We start from the raw sequence: 12,528 nt of genomic DNA on the forward strand, positions 1-12,528 counted from the left end.
GCCGCGTTGGGAGGATAGGGTTTCATCCAGAAGGGGTGAAGGAGAGTATGGAGCACTGCGGGGAGATCAAACAAAATAAGGCTGGAAAGAAGTTTATTGGTTCTGGCAATTAGGAGGTAATTGGTGACCTTGGAGCTTGGGGGAAGCATGCGAGCTGGAAGCCAGATGGCAGAGGATGCAGGGACCATGGGGAAAGTGGACTCCCCCAGGCACGTCCAGCCGGGCATGAGAAGAGGAGGAGGAAAGGTAGAAGTCAGAAGACCAGCAGGGTCCTTGGAATAGGGGAGACCCCAGAGATGATTGCAGTGAAGAGAAGGAATTTCTAGACTCTGATGTATGAAGAGAACCAGGACAGCTGACAGGCTCAGAAGGGAGAGGTCACTCCTTAGTGGACAAGAGGCTCAGAAGGCAGGATGGATGCAGGAAAGAGACTGTTTTCGAGGTGGAAAGGGGAGAAAGTTTAAGATTTGTTTTTTATTTCCTGAGAATGAGGGGAAATAGAAACAGGAGACTTGATGTGATGGAAGGTTTTGTGTCAACTGCTGTGGGAGAGGCTTTGGGGACCTAATGAGAAATGAATAAAACAACTGCAGGCCCCAGAGGCTGAGGGGGTCTCTCTCACAGGAAATTAGTGAATTTCATTTCTCCGTGAGCCCTCTGTCACTGTGAGAGAGAAAATTGGTGTCCACTTCATTCCTTTACGAAACTTAAATTCAACTCTTATTCTGAACTTTAGGAGCCTACTGAACTTTGAGAAAAAATGCTAAATAAGTGGTCATGTTGCCAGTGCATGCTCTCCTTCCACCTTCAATAGAAGCTGCCTGTCAAAACTCTTTACTTTTTCACAAGTTGCACTTAGATTTCCCAACATAGCTTCTATATTGTGCCTTGGGACCTTGCTTTACCAGTGCCTCTGCCGCTCTCACGTCCACTAACATTAATCCACTCCACAGAGGACTTGTCCTATTCCTATATTTCCTCTATCAATATCCTTCCTTGTTAGATTCTTCTGTATTTTCAGGGTGTTTTTTTTTTAAGATTTTTTTTTTTTTTTTGCTTTTTTAAAAAATTATGTACATTTGCCATAATTTCACAAGGACGTTTTTTAAAACATCAGATTATCCAAAGGGAAAGCTAAATGGATGCCCATCCTTTGGAACAGAATTTCTCCTTAAATCACTGCTTTTATATGTTTTTGAAGTTTAGACCTTAGAATGACCTCCTCTCAGTTCTAGAGTCTTCACCTGAAACTGTGAAAAGCTGCCTCTAGGTCTCTTCCTAGTATGCAAGACCTCTCAGAGAAGGAGGGCAGTCTTCAGTGGCTCAGCCAGGCCCATTTCAGTGAAAAGACATCACTTCCCTAAAACGAACCCCCACTTAGAAAACATTTCTCGTTGTCTAATGGGGCCAAACCAGACCAAAGAGAAAGAAGCACATTCTGGAAAGTAAGTTCCCCAGTGTTTCTGACCATAAAGCTGGGTTTCTGAAATCCAAGATTATTTCCAGCGGGGAGTCTAAATACCTGCCAAAGCTACCGAAAAAGAAGTATCCTTATTTTACCTGCGATGTCTATAAATCATGATCACTTATTTTCATTCCAGAGTCATACTTTATGCTGAACCATGAAAAGCAAAAATACGTTTAAAATATTAAATCGTAAGCTATTAGTGAAGGGTAAAAGAGTCCCTTTGTGTCAGGATTTCTTCTGTCTGAAGGGATGAATAGCAGTCGCCTTTCTCTGACATAAATAGCTTTTATATAATACCTTCCAGAGGGGGAAAAAAATTGCTTTAGGACAAAATACAGTCACTACTCCTTTTCCCCATGCATGAACTTTTGAACAGAAAAATAACATTAACAGATTATTAAACTATTTGTCACCAAAAAAAAAAAAAAAAAAAAAGCAGATGGTATTTTTCTGCCTTGAATAATCTGTAGCAGAAAAAAAAAATCAAAGGGATAGTCTTTACTTGCCCTGCTTTCAAAACTCACTAATTTTTCTCTTTCCAATGTTATTTACAATTGTCCTTGGTTTTCAGACCTGTGATTTTGTTCACTATTGCAAATGGTTTAATTTTCATTCAAAAATCTAGATTAAATTTCTGAGTTCAGCGTGAGAGAAAAGAACTATTGAAAAGACACTATTTTTTTCCTTTTTTTTTTTTCCTGGAGGAAGGCTTTGGTTCTCAGAGGATATCAAATTCCTGTGTCAGTTTTGTAAATAAGGATCAGAAAGACTGTTGTCTTTTCAGAGCAGGCTGTTTGTCTTATTTGTGTGTTTGTAGTAAACTAATCTACAAGTGCTTCCCTGATAAAGTTAACACTTCATTAATTACCCAAAGCCTTGACATGTTCTATAATTGCCATTTGGCTAACAAACATTTGATACTTTTCTTGGGTAGAATTTGTTGAGACCCAGAGAAGCAAGCTTTTGATGGATGGGGAACAAACCAAATAAATACAGTATTTTATGTTCTTTTAATTCAGGGCCAAGTGGATTTGGATGGAGTGTTTATTTAGTTTGCTGGCTGTTTCAAGATGCTGTGGTGTATTGATTCCTTTTATTACTAGCAGCCGTTTAACCTGACCTCTTCCAGATCCAGTATTTTAAAAGCCGTAAATTTTAACTTTACTTATGAGCAAAGGCTGAAATGCTGTGAAAGCCTTTTTATTAGTTGAGCTCCACCATTCTTGATGCTCTTGTGTCACCCATGGCAACAATATTTAGGGCTTCTTAAATTAGAGTGGCTGCTCTACTGGTAGGGAGGGGCAAAGGCAGCTATAAAACGAAGTCATAAACATTTCAGGGGTGTAGGATTCCGTGACGCAATAGCAGACAGGTGCAGGAAAGTAGGGGCAGGCCTAAGGAGAAAAGGATTTGGGTTGGTCACATTAAATAAACATTTGCTTTAGCATCTCAGATACTGAACACTACTTGGAAGAGAGGAATAGAGTACCAGGCAACCGAAGAGCAGGATGGAGCCAAAGACCAATTCCAGAGACCGGTCTTATACAAGTCCAGAGGTCCCAGGCACAATCTTTGTGTCCAGATTTAAGACAAACCAAGAAACCTAGTGTTCTTCCTAAGCTGTGAAAATCCATGCTTCCGATCATAGACTGACTTGAACATGATCCAGGGGAGAGTTTTTCTAGAATGTCGGTGCTTAACTTTTTGAAGGTACCGTGACCATCCTCTGAGGATGGGGAACTATTTTAGGTCAATTAGCAATTTACCATTTCATCTTAAAATAGCCCAGTAATGCACCTCCTGGCCCAGTGTACACACTTGAAAGGGCTTAATTTTCCACAAAAAGAAGAGAAATATTATACATGAGCGTAGCCCTGAAATGTATCAGTCAGTGAGAATGTGTTGTATTTAGTGTTGAGGACAGAAGGAAAGCTTCTACATGTGCAGCTTCCAGGCTTTTACTTATGCATATCGGTAGCTTTGGTCTGCTTTGCAGAAAAGCAGAGAATTTCCCATCAGTTTTCTAATTATCAAGATGTTTGTTTAAACAAATTTTCTTTTCTCAACCTCTAGACCTCCTTTTATTTGATCATGCAGCAAAACTCTGATACAGCATTAGTGGGGTTATATAAGCAAAGAATTATCATTTCACCATAGGAAAAAAAACCCAAGCTACGAAGAGAAAAACTCATATTGAAATAATTCAAATAAAAATGCCTACAGCCAAAGAGAAATATTGAATGAGGAGATTCCACCCCCATCTTTATATTTCTTTGCAGAGGAATTTAATCCTAAATGGCATATGTTTGGACTTGGTTTGTTAGTTCACCTTAGTAATTTCTTTCTTCTTCTCTTGATGATAGCCTACTTAAGAAATCTATACTAGAGAGACTTTTGTCCCAACATTTCAAATGATGCTTAGGACATAACCCTCAATATCTGTCTCCTCTCTGAATATTTCAATGACTTAAGTAAGAAAAGTAAGACATCTTTAACTCTCTTGCTTTTAAAATTAGGTTACCTCCCTAAATCATGATTCTTAATTTGCTACAACAGGAGAAACTTTCTTAATAATTTGAAAAAAAATCAGAGTTGAAACAACATCAGAACTTTACCACCTTTCAGTTTAAAATTTGCCTGCGGTCCATGGCTCCATACTGCCCAAATCATTGGTCCTCCCATAAAATCAAAACCTTCAGAGGGTGTGAGTCCTTGTACTACTGTAACCAAAGATTTCTGTCCTAGCATTTTTTTAATTGAAGTTCGATTTGCCAACCTATATTATAACACCCAGTGCTCATCCCATCAAGTGCCCTCCTCAGTGCCCATCATTTTAAGAAGCCAGGTATTCTTGTTAATTTGGTTCCCCAAATTCAGTTCAATTCACTAAACATCAACAAAATGTTTAAATGTTTACTGTGAGTTCTTTTTCTACAACCTTATTTGAATCAAGGTGGAACTACACACTTTTATGAACCAAAGTATCATCTGACCAGTGTTCTGTATCATATCTCTTTTTAATAACCCTGCTTTTTTAAAGAACCAACTTTTAAAAAGACATTTTAATTGTAGTAAAAATATACATAACATAAAACTTACCATTTAAGTATCTTTAAGTGTGTGGTTCAGTAATGTTAAATATACTGACACTGTTGTGCTTATAATTTTTAAGCTAGATTTCCCAATAAATTTCCCCCTTCCCTATCTCCATGACCAGAACAGCCCTGGCATGTTTGATGATCTTGGGCAGAATGTTCCCCTCCATACCCATAGGAGGGAAAGTAGTTGTTACCTTGGGGAAGTTACTCAAATTTCTAGAAAAACTTTCTGCGAGGTTGGCTGTCATGGTGTGAATTAAAAGGTTATGTCAGAGGTTAAACTATGCAATTAAATCAAGAAAGCAGATTATTCTAGTAGCCGACATTAACTTTTGGAAAGAGACAGGATTAGCTGTACTTAGTCACATATAAATCGCATGAAATGAACAATGGGAAAAAAATTATTTCACCAGGTACTTCCCTTGAAAGAAAATCGTTCCATCTTGCACCTCTAATTTTTCATCTTAATTCTGTTACTTCACGAGGCTCATTATCCTTTTCCAGATTTGCACACAGTGACTGATGCATTGTGACAGGTTGTTTTTGTTTTTCTGCTTTAAAAAATATTCCCTCTCTCCCTAAATAATTATCTGCAGATTAACCTTTTTTCTTACTGGAATATTTGTTGGGATAGAATACAGAAAATAGAAATGTGTAAGTGAGACCCTTTAGACCGGAGATAAATTCTTCAAGGCCAGTAGGGTATCATTTATTAACTGCCTGGTGCAGTCCACTGAATGGGCCCCTTTTGACCTGAAAGAGTTAATGTTCTATTGAAAGTGTATGGATTGTCCCCAGCTTTTCTCCCTTGGAATGCTCTGACCCATTAATGGCAGTAATAATAATAATAGAAAACAATTCCACTTTGCATCCATTACTCTGAAACTCTTAATGGTATCCTAATGTTTTTTATTCTTTAAGTGTAACCGAAAACTGACATTCTGCTCAGCTAAAATTTCAAATGTGTGTTTTTTTCATTGCCACTTTTACATGTCGTGCAGGATGCTGAGTAAGGAATAAAGCAAAGGCTTATAATTGGTCTTTTAAATCATCATAAACATTTATTTTTTCCCCCATGGCTATATCTAGTGCCAATAACTCAGTCATAAGATGATGGGAAAAACTATTTAATGATGCACCACAGCATCTTTCTAAATTCTTACCCAGAATGAGGCAGGAGAATAGCACATGACACTTGGTTTGCTCAAAAGTTGATATTAAAAGAAGAACAAAACTCTTTTTGTGCATGTGGGAGCATCAGCAGTGAACCCAAAAGTTCTTTCTTTTTTGATACAAACGCTTTTTAGAAAAGCCATATGTTTTTGTGCCTTTATTAACTATCAAAAGTAAAACAGGGCTCTGCAATGTTTGGGGCTGAACTGGGGCTTCCGTTCTGGGAAGTGGACTTCTATAAAAGGCGATTAATGATGATAACACTTTCTTGATCCGTCCTGAGATTACAGGCATTTGGCACAGAACCTGTTACATAGTAAGTTATAAATAAAGATCGTTTGTCGTTATTGTTGTTGAGCCAAAACAAACAAACAAAAAAAAATCCATCCCAATTTTAGGTCCTTAGGTCACCCACATGTGGGGCAAATTAGTCCCACCAAGTGCACAGTACTGTCAGAAAGCCCCTGTCTTGGTTATTGTCTGCAAAAATAAGCCTGTGTATTTGAGTGACTGTGTTTGGACCAGAGTCACAGACCTCAGAGGTCTCCTGTTGCTGGTGGGATCAATCATGCACTCCATCATCTGGCTTCTAGAGTCATCTTCACTCTTTCCATCCTTTGTCCATCTCTGCCTCTGCACACCTCCTGCCCCATGTGAACACTCTGCAGTAGACAGACTGTGAGTTTGCCACCACTCATCAGGCCTCTATTCTCACCTCCTTCCCACTCTGTCCCTAGGACCATCTCTCAGTTTGTTCAGATATCCATTTGCGCTCAATCTTTTTTTCTCCCCTAATTCCTGTTCCCCACTCTACATCTTACTATATTCCACCTTGTTTGGGGATGCTTTTGAATTCTGCATTTTGATTCTCCATAAGCAGGTGTTCACAGAGAGAACTGTGATCAGTTAATATCTGTATCTTCCTGTGATCAGTTAAGTCCAGTGTCTGTAACAGATGTGGAGGAAAGCAACCCTTCTTTTATTAGTAGCACCATAATGACACATATATAGTATATTGCAGTTTTATGGCTTTCTAGTATGTGTGTAATTTCAACTGATCACAACAAAAATCCATGAAATTGACGTTACTGGTAATTTAGATATGTTCTTTAACTTATCAGTGACTCAATTTCCACAACTATACAATGAGGATAACAGTAGTATACACCTCATATAATTAAATGTGTACAGACATACATACTCAGAAGGTACCTGGGACAGGTGACTGCTGCTGCTGTTTCATCATCATCGATATTGTATTTTTCATTATTCCACTTTTACTGATGAAGAAACTGAACCAGAAAGGTTAAATGACTTGCCAGCACCTCAAGTCTTCCAATGCCAAGTCCACGTCAAAGATACTTCTTACAGGCACACCTGGGTGGCTCAGTCGGTTAAGCCTTTGATTTGTGATTTCAGCTCGGGTTATGATCTCTGGGTTCTGAGATCGAGCCCCGTGTCAGACTCTGTGCTGGGCATGGAACCTGCTTAAGATTCTCTCTTCCCTACTCACTCTGTCTCCCTGCACTCACTCTCTTTCTCTCTCTCTCAAAAAAAAAAAAAAAAAATATATATATATATATATCTTAAAAATATATATCATTAGCCTATCATTTCCTTGGTTTTTACAGGTAAGTTTGGAATTCACACTTACTTAGAAATTTTATTAGAGACCCTTGAAAGGAACATATCCATATAACACAAACCCACCTGCAGAAACAGACACCTCCTCCCTATGAGGCAGCTCCATCTCTTTCCACATGTGAAGCCTTTGTTGAGTAGCCATGAGAATACAATGGGAAAAACAGGCCCTTATGAGTGATACTAGGTTTACTCGTAACTTTAAAATCCAAATCAATGAATTTAATTTGTGCAATTATAGATAGATTGTTTGAACCCTTGGTTAACCATAGCAAGAATTCATTTTATTCTGTTTTTGAAAGTCATTCTATTTTTCCAAAGTGTTTAGCAATTAGTTGTATGTCTACAGTCATTAGAAATGGTTTCACATATGGTCCTCTCTTCACAGAGGAGTCAGGGGCCAAGATGAGAAAGATCAGTTTAATACAGTCTTTTCTGTTGGGGAGTCTATCTCCCGTACAACCCAACCAGTAACAGACTAGAATGTGCCCACTTATCAACTAACATCAGAGGCCATTCTCACTGCTCTGATTACCTCTGTTATTTATGATCTCTTCACCATTATAGCCAAGGAACAACCTTCCCTGTTGCTCAAGTATCTATCTGACCTGAGGAGAAACAACTGATGTGTTGGTATGTAGATGAGACATTAAAGAGGGTATTAAGTCAGCCCTTTAGGTGACAGTTGAAAATACCAATTTCAAACTGGCTTTTGCAAGGGAGGTAATTCATTGACTCAGGCAATCAAAGAGTTCAGAGGAGTATCTGCATAAAGACAAGGCTGGAGCTAGGGTCTCAGTGTCAACAATGCTCTTCCTCACAGTTCTGGTTCCTCTCAAGGGACTTCATTTTAATGGAAAAGCAAGATGGCTATCAAGCAGCTCCAGGCTTCCCCTCCCATTAACCCTGATAGCAAAGAAAGTGACTTTTTCCTGGTCACTCTACCAGGGCTAGTTCTATGTCGCCTTCTGTGGACCAACAGCCTATTGCCACACCAACCAGGGGTGTGAAATATACTGATCAGTTATGCCTGGGTCATGGGCACACTTCTGAGTGAGAGTAGGGGAAGCATAGTAACCCCCCAAAACAGGATACTCATTCCATCTGGAATGGTGAATACAGGGTGGGGAAAAAAATGAATGTCAATACCAGGGGTAGATAAAAGGGACAGATCAGGATAGCTGGCAAGTTATAATGTTCCACCTATGAGTGTCCTGGAGATGGACTACAGCAGTATCTCCATGTGCTCTGAAATTTCACTACAATCCAGCAAGAATTTCAGTATAAGAAAGATTGATCATAGACCTCCCTGAGGGGGAGTTATTAATGGAAATGCCACCTTCTTATAGCCTTGTTTCCTTCTGGCAAGGGTTCCCCAGGCTGAGTTATAGGGAAATTCCAGCATGTTGTCAGATTTCACAACAACATTAAGTGGGACTTCCTTTTCATATTTGCCACCTCATTTATTTTGTGTGCCCCCATGTTATTAGTTTTACTGCCCATTAATCATTATATATTACAAAATATAATAAAGTGTGCTTAAGAGGAGATAGCATCAGGTCTGGCCATGGCAGTCACAGCTTGGCCATGCCAGGAGGAAGCTTAAGGGTGGCAAGCAGTACCCCTATCCTACCCATTCACAGAGGCATATCCAGAAGCACCTCTTGACTCCCAAGTAGACCAGGTCATGTTTCTTCAGCCTTTTCCTCTTGGTCAGAAGAACATCTGGGGCGAGTGTCTCTGTTCATTGTAAGGGAAGCTGACTTACCACACTAAAAATGTTCTAGAAGAAACTGCCTCACAAAACCCTGAAGTTGGAATTGTTAAAAGGAAGAAAGAAAAGAACAAGTTATTTTATTTGCAGTGAGTTCCATTACTGTATAATACAGCAGTCTTTCTGCTCCTAAGTTTATCCTATATATTTCTTCCACGTTCTCTTTTCTCAAAATACCAATATTACCAAGTGATTCTGCTGGCGAAAAACTTTTAAAGGATTCCTGTTGCCCTCTGCTGAGGTCTCATATTTTCAGCCAGATTTTGACACCCTTCAGATCTTACTTTACTCATACTTTCCCACCAATCCCCAATACATCACTTTCCCTTACTGGTCACTCCATCCATCCTATATCCCCACCACTGAAGAGACATGTCAGGTATTTTCTCATGCTTTTCCTCCTTTGTGGAGTGCTTTCTCACCTTCTGCTTGTGTTTGACCCACCTTGAAGGACAAGTTGTGCTTTGTTCATTTATCCAGTGACTGAGGATCAGGGTGCTTTGTTCTCTCTGGAATTTTCACGCGTCTAACACTGCCCCAGCCTGGAACTATGCTATGTGTCAGAGTTCTTGGCTCTGTAGTCTTCAGCATTGTCTATCACCCCGTAACCCCAAAAGTCTATTTGCTGCCTGATTTGTCCTTTTGCTGATGGTGTAATGGGTTGGTCTGGGGGGAGGAGAGTTGCTTAGCTCTTTACTTGTCCCAGAGATGGGTATTCCCATCAAGTGATTTTAGCATTTGGTTTCTTTATGGAAAAGACCTCTTGAAGAAACAAGGCTTTGGGGCTATTGAAAGAAGTAAAGGGTATAGAAGATGATTTGAAAAGTGGTGAAAAGTCTTAAACAATACAAAAAACAATTAGTTTTGAATGAAGAGTGAAAAGTCAAGGCTAATGATGCCCCAGGCCCATGATGTATGGCTATGGAAATAGAAATCCTCTCGGCATTCTGTTGGTTGTAAAGAAATCCTCCTAATGAGTGTAAACATTGCTCATAAAAGAAGACATATGGCACAAACTAATGTTTACTGAATACTTATATGTGCCAGGCATCATGTTTGAGCTCTGTATCAGATAATCCCCCAACGTACCCTGTGGAGAAGGTGTAATCATTATCTCTGTTTGACAAATTGTACAAATTTGTCATTATGACAAATTATAAAATTTGTAACAGATTTACAAATTACAAAATTTACAAATGAGGAAATTGAGTCAAAGGCATAAGAGCATCAAAGGTAACACAATTAGTATAGAATGGGACTGGGAAATGAACCTAAGTAGTCTGATGCCAGAACCTGTGCTTGTTATAGCTGTTGCTCTAAAGCTTAAATTATTACCGCATGCTGAAGAAGCAGTTACTTGGTGGAGCCAAGAGATAACATGGCACCCATTGGTAATATCACTCCCCAGAATGCCAGGAGTCAGACATTTTTATTTTCTGAAGTTTGGTGATCTGTGTATATCTTCAGATAGATCCCTCACAAATGTGAAGGGACTTCTGTTCATTATCTGGTGTTATCACTTCGTGTGTGTCCATCTTTGCTCAGCACATGGATTATAACATCTTAGAGGAAAGTAGGCACCTTAGTTTTTATTTCTGAGGCTTCAAAATAAGTGGGAGAAGCTTAACTCATGAGTTGTCATAGTAAAGAAAGCCTTACAGAGCGTCTGAGTGGCTTTGCCAAATCAGAAGGCCAACATTTCTCTGTCTGTAAACTCAGGGAATTTTAAAAGGAATTGGAAGAGAATTTTAAAAGGAAGTGAATGGTTATTCTGAGATTTACATGAGATATATAGTACTGAGATACCACCTCTCAAGAATAGTTCTCAAGTCATCAGGGAAAGAGAAATCATAAATTATCATTGGAAATTGCCCAAATTCACCTTAAAGGACAGAATTCAAAACTATCTGCAACAGATGCTGTTTCTTCAGTCAAGCATCAGATGAAATGATTGATTTGTGTCTAAGCCTGGGGACCCAGAGAAGATAGAAATATTGAAACTCAAAAATGACTCTCCCCATGATAGGATACTCATGGCATAAGCAGCAAGAAGAGACCATCAGCTCATACCTGTTACAATGCCTGTTACCAAAAAGATAAGAGATAACAAGTGCTGGCAAGGATGTGGGGAAAAGAGAACCCTTGTGCACTGTTGTTGGGAATGTAAATTGGTACAGCCACAATGGAAAACAGTAGGGAGGTCCCTCAAAAAATTAAAAATACAGCTACTGTGTGATCTAGCAATCCCGCTTATGGGTATCTATCTGAAGGAAATGAAATCACTCTTTTGAAGAGGTGTCTGCACTTCCATGTTCATTGCAGCATTATTCACAATGGCCAACACATGGAAACAACCCAAGTGACCATCAATGAATGAACAGATAAAGAATACACAAGTATGTATATGCAAGGGAATATTATCCAGCCATAAAAAAATGGAAATCCTGCCATTCTCAACAAGGATGTTACTTGAGGGCATTATGCTAAGTTAAAACAAGTCAGTCAGAGAAAGGCAAATAGTGTATGATTTTGTTCATATATGGAGTCATAAAAAGCTAAATTCATAGAAACAGAGAATAGAATGGTGGTTGCCAGGACCCTAGTGATGGGGGATATAGGGTACATTAGTCAAAGGGTAAAAATTTCTAGTTATAAGATGAATGAGTTCTGGGAATCAAAGTGCAGCATGGAAACTATAGTTAACAGTTCTATATTATATACTTGAAAGTTGCTAAGGAAGTAGATCTTAAATGTTCTCACCACACATACCAAAAGATGGTAATTATGTGAGGTGATAACTAACTTCACAGTGGTAATCCTTTTACAATATACATGTGTATCAGGTCGTTATTTGCACCCCTTAAACTTCCACAATGTTCTGTGACAATTCTATTTCAATAAAGAAAAAAAACAATATAATGTTTACCCAGGGTAAAAAAAAAAAAAAAAAAAAAAAAGCAGAGACTCACAGGAAGCAGTTCATTTCTCCAAACTCCTGCCCTCTCTAAGATGCAGTCATTCTAGAGCCTCCTCTCACTGAAATGGATGGTGAGTGAAATTGCTCCCATTACATGTTATTTTGTCCTGCCCTTTCACCCTCCTTCTTCGTTTGAGCTCTCTCTGGACATGAATGTACAAGTGAATTTGGATAAGATCAATTGTGTATGATACAATCTCATGTTGTACAGGAAAGAACTTGGTTCTTTGTAAATTATAAAGCAACAAGGAAGTGTTAGTTACTATTATACTTCTCTTCTGTTAACCTTAGGATCAAGCAGAGTTCTGAGCCAAAACACTCATTGATAGCTGACTTAATTTTGGTTTGACACTTTAACATTAGATTTAAATCTTGCTTAAAACATATCCATAGAAAG

General features: G+C 38.8%; 1 protein-coding gene and 1 long non-coding RNA gene across 5 annotated transcripts in view; one reads left to right on the plus strand and one right to left on the minus strand.

The window, feature by feature from the left end:
• The window catches only part of PARD3B (par-3 family cell polarity regulator beta), a 980,882-nt gene that overhangs the window by 668,312 nt on the left and 300,042 nt on the right, over nt 1-12,528 (plus strand). The gene's annotated exons all lie outside the window — the stretch shown is intronic.
• LOC102154149 lies at nt 6,286-9,662 on the minus strand. The gene is made up of 5 exons (XR_005385264.1): nt 9,599-9,662; nt 9,014-9,188; nt 7,450-7,508; nt 6,571-6,685; nt 6,286-6,401 (listed from the first exon to the last, which is right to left on the minus strand). It is a non-coding gene; the product is annotated as an uncharacterized LOC102154149 (long non-coding RNA).

The sequence above is a fragment of the Canis lupus genome, chromosome 37 (assembly GCF_011100685.1).
Source record: "Canis lupus familiaris isolate Mischka breed German Shepherd chromosome 37, alternate assembly UU_Cfam_GSD_1.0, whole genome shotgun sequence".
Lineage (NCBI taxonomy): Eukaryota > Metazoa > Chordata > Mammalia > Carnivora > Canidae > Canis > Canis lupus.